This window comes from Xenopus laevis, chromosome 1L, assembly GCF_017654675.1.
Source record: "Xenopus laevis strain J_2021 chromosome 1L, Xenopus_laevis_v10.1, whole genome shotgun sequence".
In the NCBI taxonomy this organism is placed as follows: domain Eukaryota; kingdom Metazoa; phylum Chordata; class Amphibia; order Anura; family Pipidae; genus Xenopus; species Xenopus laevis.
In genome coordinates this window covers 101,659,164-101,673,397 of record NC_054371.1, presented here as the reverse complement: position 1 = coordinate 101,673,397, position 14,234 = coordinate 101,659,164, and positions in this window count along the sequence as shown.

Below are 14,234 nucleotides of genomic sequence, written 5' to 3'. Positions count from 1 at the left end.
CTGCTTTACAGGAAGCTGGGTGTTGCCTTACATTCCAGTAATTTTTCTAAAGAGGGAGGTGAAACAACATGGAATTTAACCACATGACTGCCAGAATTTATATTGTAGAAAAACATCTTTTGATTTAGATAAGCATTAGAATACAATGCAAGCCATTGCTTACACTTAACATTGCATAACTGAGCTTACTTTCTTATATATAAATAATCTATGTACATACAGAAGCACATTCATTATATTAAAATCACTTAGTTGATCATTAAATTGAGAATATTCTAATGAGTAACTGGCTGTATCCTCTCTCAATACAAAATTGGAGACAAGCACAAACAGAAAATAACTTTATTTTGCGCTAACTGCCATGCCATTTTGGATCTGCCAATCCCTCGCATAATTAAAATCCATTAAATAATGTCATAAATCCTTGCCATTCCATAGCCCCCTTTCTGCTGCTCAAACAGGCATACTCTGTCTAACACCTAACAAAATCCTTGGTCCCTTCTCACTGCATTTATGCTCTCTGTGGTGAAAGATACATTTTATGTGCCTAGGACACATAAAGGTCCCTAATCATAGCAGATTCTGCTACTTTTGTAGTCATACTGTAATACTGGGCAGATGCCAGTGGGCCATATTTTGACTCTCTATAACAGGTTTTTAAAACTGACTGCAGTAAAGTATTTATTAGGTTCTTTTGGCCAGCACGTAGTTAATGAAAAGAAGTGATTAAAGTCCACAAAAATCGTTAATGATTATAATTCTGACACAGATCCTACAAGTGTGATTGACCAAACATTTATACCATTACATTTCATAATCATTGCCTACATTACCTCCTATTTCACAGCTACATTAGGACCCAGGGCTACATTTCAGGTACTGATTGCCAGACCAATAAATAAGTGATTTCGTATTCCAGTATATTAATTCATACAGAAGCTGCATACCAATTTCTCTTTTGTGCAATTAAGGGTTAAATAGAATGTAGGAATAAAACTGTACTACGTATAATAAAAAAAAACAACCTTTAGTCTAGGGAAATCCCCAGAGAAAAAAAACAGTGTTCTTCCTGTATGCTGGTACATAGATTATAACTAACTGCATTCTGTGTATACAGTGATTGGCTGGTACGAAGTTCTTGGGCTTAGCAAGGTTAACATATTCTGATAGATGCCAATGTTTGTTCAATAAAATAGCTCACATATTGTTCAAACCCAATTTGAATAAAATTATATAGCCCTGTGATATATAAAGATGTCACAAAGCAGTTATATGGCATAATTTGAAAAGTATCAAGAGGTGCTAAAATAAAATTGTGTGAAAATAACGTCCATCAAATTTTTTAGGCACAAGTGTGTTGCGGCGATTAACACAGGCCACTGTGCAATTGCATTTGCACTTTGAAATTAATCAGACACAATTATGTTGAGAAGTTTGGTTATTGACAGTCAGTATTAAAGGAAAACTATACCCCCCAAACAATGTAGGTCTCTATTAAAAGATACTGAGTAAAACAGCTCATGTGTAAAACCCTGCTTCATGTAAATGAACCATTATCATAACAATATACTTTTTTAGTAGTATGTGCCATTGGGTAATCATAAATAGAAAATTGCCATTTTAAAAAATAAGGGCCGCCCCCTGGGATCGTAAGATTCACTGTGCACACATACAAACCACATGTAAGGTCACATGTAAGGTCACATGAGCCAATTAACAGACAGAGTTGTGTCTTTTGCTTCCTCACTTCTTCCTGTTACAGTTAGTGTTGTAGTATTTCTGGTCAGGTGATCTCTGAGGCAGCACAGATAGAGTCACGAAATGGTGGTTCAAGGCAAGAGATGTAAAAGGGCAATATTTATGTAAATATATATTCCAGTTTGGTAAGATTCTTTAATATGTCATTCAATTTGATATAAACTATCTGTTGCCTAAGTATTCATTTTGGGGGTATAGTTTTCCTTTAAGCACAAGAGTGATATCTGCGCCCTATTCTTTGCTGTGCTGCAGAGATTGACACACGCCACTGTGGGACACCTTGACCTACCACCTGGTTCTGAGGTTTTTCATGCTTTTGTGCACTGTACCTGGGATAATGAGTGGAAACATGATTGAGGGTCTGTGCATAGTTTGGCACTTTAATGCATACTTGGAACAGGAGCTCCAAACAAGGCTATTTAAGGCTCACCCCTAAACACCACGGCCATTTCACAAAGCATAACCCAGACGTGTCAGTATAATTACTACAGAAAATGTATAATGAGCATATTAACCCCAGATGTGCCAATATAATCCCTAAATAAAATGGATAGCATGCATATTAACCCCAGACATGCCAGTTTAAATATTAAAAATCAACATTTTCACCCGAGATGTGCCAGTATAATCACTGTAGAAGTGGTAATTGAGAACTCCATTAATCCCAAACAAGCAAATAAGATCAGTAAAAATGGCCAATAACCATTCCATTTAGTCTAGATATGTCAGTAATAACCTGCCAATAAGTACTCAATTAACTCCACACAAGCAGAATACCAATAGTGGCGTTTTTTTCCTTTCATGTGCTTCTTTGCTGCTTGGCATACTCTCTCTCTCTCTGCCTGCCTGATCTTAAACACATGCATGGTCATCTTGGATTTTCTCCAAGAGTCAGCATATCCAGGGTGAGGAGAGTGGTGGTGGTGGCAGCATGGGGAGTAGGGGTGTGAAGGAGGGAGAGAAAATTAAATATAAATAAAAAATAAAAAATAGTGGCACAGTGTGCCTTGGGCAAATACCTTTTTTGCCCGTTTAGAAAGTGGCCCTGGCTCCAAAGTGCTTTTCTATGTGGTAAATGTTAGCAAATTGACCATCTAGAAGCAAAGTTAGCACAGGACATTGCAACACTAAGGGGCTGATTCACTATGGGTCGAATATCGAGGGTTAATTAACCCTCGATATTCGACTAGGAATTGAAATCCTTCGACTTCGAATATCGAAGTTGAAGGATTTAGCACAGATAGTACGATCAAACGATCGAAGGATTATTCCTTCGATCGAACGATTAAATCCTTCGAATCGAACGATTCGAAGGATTTTAATCCAACGATCGAAGGAATATCCTTCGATCAAAAAAAGTTAGGCAAGCCTATGGGGACCTTCCCCATAGGCTAACATTGACTTTGGTAGCTTTTATCTGCCGAACTAGGGGGTCGAAGTTTTTTTTAAAGAGACAGTACTTTGACTATCGAATGGTCGAATAGTCGAACGATTTTTACTTCGAATCTTTCGATTCGAAGTCGTAGTCGAAGGTCGAAGTAGCCCATTCAATTGTCGAAGTAGCCCAAAAAAACCTTCGAAATTCGAAGTTTTTTTACTTCGAATCCTTCACTCGAAGTTAGTGAATCAGCCCCTAAGATGAACTGACAGTTTTAAGAGTAGCCTCTTGTTCACTGAGCAGAACATAGCTGGGACAGGTAGTACTGGATAGAGAACAGCAAGAAATGAACAAAAAGGGTGGGTTGTGGTAGCACTCTAAAGCTAAGTAAAATGTATAAGTACAATGGAAGTGCAACCGATCTGGCATAATTGGCTATAAGCATACAAAAGAGAAGGGGTTGATCAACTTGTAAGGGCCCTTACTCACGGGCGTTTAAAGCTGCGCTCCACTGCGTTCCGGGTTTATGCGTTCATACAGGAAAAATGCAACATGCTGCGTCCCAACCTGCATTCAGCGCTTACATGCGTCTATGTGAGTACAGCCGCATTGAGCGCGTCTACTCCTGCGCTCCACTGCAGCTGAATGCATAAAACCGGAACGGGGAGCGAAGCTTCAAGCGCCCGTGAGGACCCTTAAGGTGAGATAGCCCAGACCATAAGGGACAGGTGTGAGGCTGCTACAGCCGCATGGAATTTAGGCCATACTTCCTGTAGATTGATTCTGCTAAAGTAAATAAATATACAAAAAGGGGATTTATGGAAGCACTCCAAGGCTAAGTAAATTGTATCAGTACAATGAAAGTGCAACTGATCCACCGAATTAGCTACAAGCATACAAATGTATTGAACAATGCACATTTCCTGGTTCCCTATTTCATTAGTAATTCAATAGCTGTACAAGTTCAAGTATTAGAAAAAATAAGCTGCAAATTTCTAATCATAAAATTCTCAAGCTACCATACCACCATACTCTTCAAGCACAAACAAGAAGAAAGAATGTTTTCTGTTTTCAGATGTTAAAGGCAAGAAAATATATACATCCTTGAATGCTCAAATCACTTGTTATGTCTGAATGTGTCCCTAAACAAGTTTTAGCCCTGCTGACATTCTTGTGACAAATACAAAACCAGGGATCAAATGTACCTTTCTAAAGAATGTAACATTTGCTTCCTGCTTTATTACTGCCAATCCCTCACAATACCGATCAGTTAGAAAAACATATTTAGATCTGCGGTATGTGAACAGGTATGTGAACATGAGGTGCATGACTGTTGACAGTTCTGTCTGCTCATTCACTAGACACATTTGTTGCACCTGGGCAGTTACTCGCAGCAATCAATTACATGTTTCCCAAGCAAAAATTTACATCCCAAGAAAAAAAGTCACTGAGAAGTTTATTTTTGGCTTCTGCAAAGAAAGCTTTATTACATTTTTGGTTACAAAAAGAGTGTCCCTCATTGTCAGATACCATTTCTTATATGAACCAACTTAGCTGACAAGAAGCTTTAAAAGCAAAATCAAATGGGAGGAGCTCTAAAGAATCCTTTAAACTTATTTGGTCTCCTTATTTTGAGTCTGGCGTTTCTAATACCAAAGATCAAGTTTCTAGGTTTCTCCAACTAGAATTAGGATGGTAACTGTACAATCTGATTTTCCTGAACTAATAGGCTTTTTCTTTCTTTCTTTCTTTCTTTCTTTCTTTCTTTCTTTCTTTCTTTCTTTCTTTCTTTCTTTCTTTCTTTCTTTCTTTCTTTCTTTCCTTCTTTTTGTCTTCACATCCACTGGTTTAGTTCAATGTTTAGTTAAATGTTTCTGTATTTAACAATTAATGTTATTAATGTTTTAAAATGTTTTAATACATGCCATTGTATTTTTTGCAGCACATTCTCCAAGTCTGCTTGACATAAGCTGTCATATTGATTTTTCTTGTTTATGTAAAATCAAATAAATATATTTTAAACATGTTTCCTTTCACATGCAGTTGGCTGAAAAAGTTAATAATCATTGACTGGTTGCTATGGGCTATGGTTTTCATTAATCCAGGTCATGACATACAGTATCTAGTGGAGCTAAGTTTAAAGCAGCTGGACTGGAGTTTTCTTGAAAACATTTCATCACTCATCCATGCAGCTTCTTCGGTTCAACTGAGTGGTAGGGAATTCCCCTGCATTTTAAACGCTTAAGGGTAATACAGTCACCAACATCCAATCACAGTGGTTCCATTGAACTTATTCAGGTAGGTGTTTAATCTTAAAAAGGTGTGAAAGTGTCATCCAGTGACAATTATACCATGGTTCTCATTGACGAAGTGTACATTGTTGTGAAACCGCTAGGGTAAGGGCAACATACATCAAATAAGGGGGAACCTAAATATTGAAGTATACATTAACCCACTTATACTGATTAGTATTTGCTGTTTGAGTTACACCATGACCATACCCTGGAAAGTAAACTGGGGATTATAAAACCACTGGGCTGAAACAGTGACAACAAATGCTGAGTCCAAGGACAAGGAATATAAGCATCTAAAAATAGCTTTGATACCTTGTGGATCCCCAAACTGGGTCTTTGTAAAAATTCCATTGAGGTTAATCGAAAATACCAGAACACACAGATAGAAAGCATATATTAGGCAAAACAATTTAGCCAGCCCATATGTGGCTGGAATATCTAAAACACAAAATAACAATCCAAACCAAGCAACATCCTTAGGCAGAAGCTGGTACACCCAAAAGACCCCACACCAAAGGACCAGAAAAGTAAAGTGATCTATGCTGTCCAGTGTAGTGAAGACTGCACAGATCTATATATATGTACATAAATGTGTGAATTTTTTAGAAGACTCATTAGTCTATGTACATCTGAAGGAAAATGGACACTTGAGGACAGCAGTGTGCATATTTTGTACCAAGAAGTGAGAGGGATTGAAATAAGTGTTAAGAAGGCCATTTTTGCCAAACTGGAACAATGTGCCCCTTTTGTTTGAATGTGGCCACCAGCAATGTGGTCACCAGCAATTTCACTGGAGTGTATTAAAGGGGACCTGTCACCCTAAAAAATAATTCCAAATCCTGTTTCACGATGTTAGTCAAGCAAAATAAACTTTACTTACACTATATACATGATTTCAATCTTCTTTATTTTAGTCTTGTAATTTACAATTGCATCAAGCAGGCAGCAGCCATTTTACAGACACTTATTAAGGCAATCATGGGATCATCTTCAATTAGCTGGATTTTTCAGATCATCAGATTTTACATAATAATCTTAAACCTTTTAAGGACAGACTCATATTTAATAGAATACCTTGAACCTGAAGGACACATGACAAGCAAATAATATATTGAGACCAAATTAATTTTGCAATACAAATGTTTATCCATATCAAAAATATAAATTTAGTAAAACCTATAAAGAACACACATAAAAATATTCAGTGAAATCTCAATTTTACATACCCCCATTTTAAGCTTTCTCTGATATTACACAATTTTTTTTTCCCACCAATATAACATATAATACATTTCTATTATTGTACATTTTTCCAGATTTTGCATCATTTTTTTTCTGGTCATTTGTAAAATGTCCAAGGGGAAACCCACCAGCACACCCTGGCCTCTCAGGAAAAATTGGTCCGGTGCTCAGTAAGAGGGATTGGCACCCTCAAACATACAGTCGAGAGAAAAGAAAATTACTGGCACACAGGACTCCATACAAGCCCTGTATGTTTATTGCAAAGTAATGTTTCGGGAGCAAGCCCTTTCGTCAGACAAGCAAATCACACCATTGGTGAACATTTAAACCCACCTTAATGAGTAGTAATTAACATACAATTTGATAGACACACAGTGTTGCCAAAAAAGAACACCCAAACAAAAGTCCATAGTTAATTAAGAATTGTGTGTGGAAAAAGTCCATAATATATCCCCTTTAAATACAGGCTCAAAGGGAAAAATAATCCAAATACATTATACTTCAAACAAATCCGGTAATCAAATACAAAATGCATCCAGCTAGACCTGTGGGGAATATTTAAAAACAATGTATCACAATACCAAAGGCTTGAAACATTAACTTGCCCTCTTCTATAAAAGAATCAATGCTGCATAGAATAAATTTACTTTACCATACCCTTGCAACATAATGATTCAATCTATCATATCTGATCTGAGGGGGATCACAAGTGTGAACAATACAGGGGCATTACAAGTGTGAACAATGCAGGTGATTATAGTCTGAATTGGGGTGTTAATGCAGGGCCAGTTAATCTCAGTTCTGATACCTTTTAAATTTACACAAGTATTGCAATCACAGTAGCCAGACTTTGATGTGAGGGGCAGGGCCAGAACTAGGGGTAGGCAGAGTAGGCACATGCCTAGGACATAAAGCTGGGGGGTGGGGCACCAGGCACGCACATTTAGTTCTCTGCCTCCTACCCCGAGTCTTGTCCCCTCTCTCCACTCTCATCTTAGCTGTTTCCAGCTGAGAAGGATAGAGCCCATCTATTCACATGTGTCAGGACGCCAGGACATGGGAGGCCACAAGACCAACCAGGTTGCCTTGGGTGCCTGGCAGGCCTGGCCCAGCGCTGGTGGGGGGCCACACAAAGGGGGCTTTGGGGGGGGGTTGGACAGCCCTGATATAAACTATAGTGGTATTTCTAATTCAAACAGATCAGATTTACCAGTGCAGGGCAACTATACAACTATTCAACTATTATATTTTAATTACTTTACTTTTTTTTTTTTTTGGTGTTACTGTTCCTTTAAAGCATGTCTGTCTTTAAGACACAATTTGCAAGTTGTGAATGTTTGTACAATATCCAAAGGGGGAACAATTACTAGCCCATAAGGTTTATCTACTACACATATTTATGTAAAGTTAGTATACTCTTACCAAATATATTCCAAACACAACTATTATTCATGGAATGGGGTTTCATTTTAAAATGAAGCTACAGGTCAAAGAGGCAGGACCCCATTCATCATATGCTCCCACTCATCACACTCTCCCCACAAATCCCCCCCCACACACACACACACGGCAATAATTTCCACAATTTCCTCCACTGTGCCTATAAGCAGAAGAGCTAAAGAAGAGCAAAGGGCATTGGGGGCAGGAGAAAGTAGTGTCCAGCTACAGAACAGGCAAAAGAGGCATGAGGTATGTGCCTAGAGTCCTCCCCCATTTGATTTCTTTGCAATTGTTGGTTCTGCCTATCCTTAGTTCTAGCCTTGCACATCCAGTCCTGCACATTACATTTAATCTTGGTTGTTAGAGTAAAATATAGCCCTGCATCTGAAAGCCCCTACCCCAAAAACAGCTTTGCTTTGCTGGCAAATTTGCCCTTTTGCCTCACTCTACAAGCAATAAATGCTTGTATACTAGTGAAGTACGATGAAATTAAATGTGAGCTTGTACTGACACATGAACTAGAATTTAATAAATTTGGAGCATTGAGGTGGGTGGGTGGGGAAAACCATTTTTCATTTGAACAGTTCCTGTAGAAAGAGAAACCACACATCAGTCTCTGGTACCTTGATAGGAAGGAAAAACAGAAAAACTTTTAAATAAAAAAAGATGTCATTTATATATCAGAATGCTGAATGCAAAGTGTACTATGTATGCACAGTAGCCAAGATTTGCTTTTGTCCTATTAAGAGTTTACCAACAGATGTGAACGATCATCATCACTTTTATGCTGGACATTTCTATACTCTTGAGAAAGGGGGAAACATCAAAACATGAAGGCACAATAAACCAAAGCAGCAGAGATGACTCTGCAGTATTGTTTTTTTCCCTCCATTTTATTTATATTGGTTCCTGATGGTGAGATGGTATCATCTTACAGAAATTTAACAGACTGAAAAGTGCACCAATCCTGATAATACTTTGGACCTATGCTTTCTGCTCTTCAGGAATTGCCACAGGTATCTTTGCTTCGTTTGGGAAGGCAGAGACCCGTAGCTTCCTCCACAAATACAGGCCTGACCAATGCCAGCCATTCAGACATGTTAAGAAGTAGCAGGGGGCACAGGCCACAATGGGTCCCTGCCCTTACCACCTGCCCTATGGCTGGATTTTCAATTTGCCGCTAGCTGCAGAGTGCAACATTCCCTTGGACTCAAGTGTTTAAAGGAAAACTATACCCCCAAACAATGTAGGTCTCTATTAAAAGATACTGAGTAAAACAGCTCATGTGTAAAACCCTGCTTCATGTAAATGAACCATTATCATAATAATATACTTTTTTAGTAGTATGTGCCATTGGGTAATCATAAATAGAAAATTGCCATTTTAAAAAATAAGGGCCGCCCCCTGAGATTGTAAGATTCACTGTGCACACATACAAACCACATGTTAGGTCACATGAGCCAATTAACAGACAGAGTTCTGCCTTTTGCTTCCTCACTTCTTCCTGTTACAGTTAGTGTTGTATTATTTCTGGTCAGGTGATCTCTGAGGCAGCACAGATAGAGTCACGAAATGGTGGTTCAAGGCAAGAGATGTAAAAGGGAAATATTTACTTAATTATATATTCCAGTTTGGTAAGATTCTTTAATATGTCATTCAATTTGATATAAACTATCTGTTGCTTAAGTATTCATTTTGGGGGTATAGTTTTCCTTTAAGTTACTTCCTAAGGGGTGTGTTCTTATTTAAAAAACAGTGCACTATTTGACACTATACACTAAGCTATTGTGCATGTACAAGCTGCTTCACAGATTTGTGGTGAATGCCAGTTTAGAGGTTTAGCCTTCACAAATGAACTGATTACAACTGATTACAATTACTGTAAGTCTCAGTACAAAGTACAGGACCAACAGATGTAAGGGAACCCTGTGCCAATTTGCATCATTGTTGGTGAAACACTTGAAGCTGCAGGCACACTATTAACCTAATGCCACCACAACAATGCTAGAATTCTAGGAAAACATCTGCATTGTGGTTAAAAAACACACATTGATTTTTCATATGGCTGTATGTGTATATATATATAATTTTTACATATTCCCAACTGAATAAGCTCTTTTTTTTTACTTTTCAGTAACCCATTTGGGATTAGCAATGCCTTGTCTGTAAAAACTATCCCTGATGCCAACGCTATTAATATAGAAGAGAGAAAGAGAAATGTACGAAGGTTCATATTTTTTTCCCCCTAAGCTCAAGTTTGAGCTGCCATTAATTTGGGGGGAGGGGAGCATAATAGGGCTATATGCTGGCTTCTTTTAAAATATGCTTTAATGTATGGTTGCTTTAAAATGTTTCTCACCATAGATGTTGTATCCCCACACATTTTTCTATTTGACAACTTTTTTTCTTTAATAATCCAATTTAATTGTCAAACGAAGCCACAGCTATCCATGTCTCTGAAAGATAGCTCCATCCTCATACACAGCAGCTTTGCAGCTGATCCTTTGCAGTCTTCTGCCTCCCTCTGCCTCCCTCTGCAATGTATAGATTCTTGTGGTCAACTCCTGTTCCGTACTAAAATAATTTGAGGTCCGGCCATCACAGGACTGTGCAGGAAATGTGTCTGCTGTAGTCTTGCCTAATAACAATGAAACAAAGGACGAGAAAACCTACTGACACATGAACTAAAATGTAATGAGCGTTCATGCCAGAAGGTATGCCAGAGATACTATTCTTCATTTAACACCAGTTGCTCCAGAAAGTAAGACCACAGAGGCCTTAACAGGTCAGTTTCTGACACCTGGGTAGGAATGTTTTATTATTAAGCCTCAACGTTTCGATCCTCCAGAGGGATCTTTGTCAGGCGCAAAAACAAACAAATGTGAGTGCCGCAATCCTTGTTCACAATATATATATATATATATATATATATATATATATATATATATATAGAATTCCGGTTGTAGTTAACAGTGCACACTGGAATTATTTAAAAGATTTAATTTATTTATCAAATGTTAAAATTCACATGTATCGACGTTTCGGTCCGGGTCTTGGACCGTTTTCAAGATGCAACATGTGATTACAAACAGCATTTTATACCCTCACCTAATGCAAGACAGGAAATGAGATCACCGACATATATCACACATAACAAACAATAAAGGCTGTCACAATGTTAATTGTTATTAATTCGTAGTTGCCTTTCCCCAAGGCTGTAACTTTATATCAACCCTAGCTGTACAATATTTATATCCGAAGAGATTGCTAAAACGTGCTCTCAACAAGGCCAAAAGTAAAGTAATGGAGGGTTATACGTCCAAAAGTTCTCCTGATAGGTTGGTATTTTCTTCACAATATTCAGGGGCTTCTGGTTTGATTCAAAAAGCGATACAAAAAAATTGGAACATCCTACAGGCAGATAGTGGATTAAAATTAACACTTAACAGCCCGCCCTTGATGGCATATAAGAGGGGAGTTAGTTTACATAATTTATTAGTCAAAACGGATCCCACTCAGAGCTACCAACCAGCACGGACAGGATGGTTAGCTGACCGTAAAATGGGTTGCTTTAGATGTCCTACTTGTACATCTTGTAGATATATGAGTCCTAACCAGAGTTTTTTACATCCCCACACGGGGAAAAGATTTGCTATACGATCCCACATCACATGTACCACTACACATGTTATTTATCTAATCACCTGTCCATGTGGCCTTTCATACGTGGGGAAGACAGATCTTACCTTGCGGCTCCGGATGGATGCCCATCGTTCAGCGATTAGCACTGCTTTCAGGGACAACTGTACAACGAAACCAGTGGCGAAACATTTTCTGGAGAAAGGACACCGTTTACCCACTTTTAAATATATCGCTATTGATCATATACCACCTCCTCGAAGGGGTGGCGATAGGTCAAAAATGCTTCTCCAGAGAGAATGTTTTTGGATAAAAAAACTTAATACTATGATGCCAAATGGTCTCAATGAACAGTTGTCTCTCTCATGTTTCCTTAGTGAAAGATGAGGTTCATTTAAAAGTAAACAAGTTTTTCTGCATTTTTGTTTTTAAAGGACAATAAGACTGTAGAACTATGTAGAAATGATTGTTTAACTATGACATAATTGGATACTAATGTGCAACTAAGTATAAATATTGTACAGCTAGGGTTGATATAAAGTTACAGCCTTGGGGAAAGGCAACTACGAATTAATAACAATTAACATTGTGACAGCCTTTATTGTTTGTTATGTGTGATATATGTCGGTGATCTCATTTCCTGTCTTGCATTAGGTGAGGGTATAAAATGCTGTTTGTAATCACATGTTGCATCTTGAAAACGGTCCAAGACCCGGACCGAAACGTCGATACATGTGAATTTTAACATTTGATAAATAAATTAAATCTTTTAAATAATTCCAGTGTGCGCTGTTAACTACAACCGGAATTCTACATAATTGACAAGACAGCAGCACCTGGTTACTGTGAGTAACTGAAGGTGTGCGAGAGACTTTTTTCGTTTTTTCTATATATATATATATATATATATATATATATATATATATATATATATATATATATATATATATATATATATATATATATATATATATATATCATATAAATATCCCACTATACGGCTGAGGCTGATAAGTAAATAATTATTGGTACATGGAAGCTCATAAACCAGCGCAATCAGTATCATAATTTATTAATCAACCTTGTAGCATCAGCTTATTTGACAGACAAACCTAATTTTCTGATTTTCAATGACCCCTAAACTTAGCTTCTCAACAGCTACTCAAAGCACACTGAGCATGTGCGTGTCACAGACGCTCCTAACAAAATCAAAGATGGGAAACTCCTGTGACAACTTTGAAGGAATAGATCATTATTACTATAGAGATGCTGAACCTTTAGGCTGGTTCAATAAGTTCAAAATATAAAACATGTCATTTCTAGCCATATCCATTTTTAGGGTTTAGTTCTGCTTTAAGGGGTTTGGCCTTGCAAGTGAGTGCTTTTTTTGCATTGGTGCACATTTATAATGGTTGGCGAGCCCCTGTAATATTAAAGTTTAATTTTTCACCTACTTATGTCTTTCTGAAGCAGCTGTTTGGTGGGGGGGGATAGATTTAGTTGATACATTTATTATATTTGGCCCTGCTGAACAGAATCCATGATTTCATAAAAGGCAGCTGTTATAACTGATACTATAGTTGCTAATAAGCCACAGATGCTCCTGAGATATGTATCAAAAAATTTCAATAAACAGATTATAACAGTTCAGAATCTACAGTCGTATTACTGAGCTGCCAGACTGAAGCACCAGACCAGGGCAGCCATCAGGAAAATTGCCGGGCCACATATAAGTGCAGCACGGCCTGGCCCCCCAAGCCAGAAAAACCCATGGGGCCCAGGACAACTGTCCCCCCTGTACTCCCCTGATGGCGGCCCTGCCAGAGACAGGAACATTGAAATTTGAACTTCAATTTTGGAAAAACGGTAAAAAGATAAAAAATGGAAAGCAATTCAAAAAAGTCTTTATTTCCGGTGAACAATGTGAAAACAACTGAATTGAAAAAAGTGTTGGAAGATGAACAACCCCTTTAATTACTAATATAATACTGACAGATAATCTGAGCAGAGTTTAGCAGTCTGATTTGCTATCTATCTCTTATGTCTTTCAACAGATGCAATTTAATCCTGTTACATATACACCAATAAGGCTGTTATAGGGGGAGTACAGGCAGTACAGCAGTCAGGGGCCCTGTAGTAGAGAGGGCCCCAAGAGATGTAAAAATGTGATTTGAAGGTTGCATAATGGTCCATGACTGTGGTGGGTCAGGGTGTGTGCATGTGCCTTGTTTTTGATTGGGGCCCCATTGTACTTATTGGCAGGCCCTTCCTCCCAGGGGCCCAAGTGACCAATAATTAATAATTATGCCCACTGGGGGAGCGCCCTGCTAGCTAAATAATATTGGTTCCCATGATGGCAACACTCTATACAAAGCAAGGCTTCTGTATTTTTCAGGTGTGCTGGTGCAAGCACACCAATATAGCATTCCATTTTATATACTGGCAAATAAAGCGCATACAATTTTGGATGAAGAAATTAGTGA